Genomic DNA, 1,391 nt, shown 5'->3' with positions numbered 1-1,391 from the left:
AACCTGCACGTTGTGCACATGTACCCTAGAACTTAAAGTACTAAAAAAAAAAAAAAAAATGGCTTCAGTGGGATCCTGGGTTTCAGAAGTTCTCAAAGATATAGATCAGTAATGCCTCACTTATCCAGCCTGGCAGAGAAGGAGATATACTGCAACAATAACATGTTTAGGTGATTGTTCGTATACCTAAAACTTCCAAAGTTTTTATTTTATTTTTTTATTTTTTGTGGAGACAGAGTCTCACTATGTTGTTCAAGCTGGTCTTGAACTCCTGTTCTCAAGCAAACCTCCAGCCTTCGCCTCCCACAGTGCTGGAATTACAAACATGAGTCACTGAGCCTGGCTAAAGCTTCTGACTTTTAAATAACATCATTTAAAATTGTGTTGCACATCACCTTGTATTCTTAAGCATAGAATGCCAAAGCTAGCTTATTTAACATTTTCTTCTTAGTGCATCATTGTAAATCTCAATTTTTTTAGTCTTTTCTTAATTCACAACCCTCTGGAGCTCTACACTACAAGGTTCCAGTCTGCTGTGCTTTTTGGAGTTCCTGTTTCTTAGTTGCTTCTGTTGGTGAATTTACCTTTAAGAATTTCTGCTCCCTCTTCTATCTTGTTCGAATTTGTTAAAAAGTGGGGAACCAGCTCAGATAACCAACTCAGGTCGGTTAGACTTGTTGATCAAGCAGGAGCAGACAGGTTTTAAATAAAGGCTGGATGACCCTTCTGGAGTAAACACTTTCTATCATCTTCCTTAGTTTTGGGGGTTGATAGGGGCTGTTGCAGTGCTGCTCATATCTGTTTCCCAGATGAGCTCTCTTGTCACTCAACTCTGTGGGTGTTGGTGATCAATGGCTTGCAGCTGCACCTTTCACTGAAGCCTTGCCCTTAGCCTACAGGAGCTGATCCACCCAGAAATACCTGAGAGGTTGTTCCCTAACCTCTGGATATGGCTTGCAGTCAATCACTAATACAGGGGTATAAAGCCCCAGCCCCCTTGCCTCAAGTTGGGACAATTCTGTGAAGCCATCCTTGTTCCAGTGCTATATATGGGACCAGACAGAGACTGAACTGCAGCTCAACACATATCCTCACTTTGCTTCTTCCCTGCCCTCTCTTGCTTCCCTCACTGCCTTACAAGCACTTGCATGTGCTTGCAGAAGACCCCCAACTCTGCCATTGCAGCGTCTGATGTTAGGGATCTTAACCTAAGACAGGAGACTTCCTGTCCCTGCCCTGTGTTTTATATTTTCACCTATATTCTGGAGAGGTAAGATAACAAAAAATCCCTAGTCTCCTCCCTCTCCTCCAACTCAGCATTGAGAGACAAGAGAAGCCTAGTCATGAAAGAATGTAGAATGGGAAAAAAATCATTTTGCAAAAGATACCTT

The sequence above is a fragment of the Colobus angolensis genome, unplaced genomic scaffold (genome assembly GCF_000951035.1).
Source record: "Colobus angolensis palliatus isolate OR3802 unplaced genomic scaffold, Cang.pa_1.0 Scaffold566, whole genome shotgun sequence".
In the NCBI taxonomy this organism is placed as follows: domain Eukaryota; kingdom Metazoa; phylum Chordata; class Mammalia; order Primates; family Cercopithecidae; genus Colobus; species Colobus angolensis.
Note: the sequence above shows the minus strand (reverse complement) of the source record.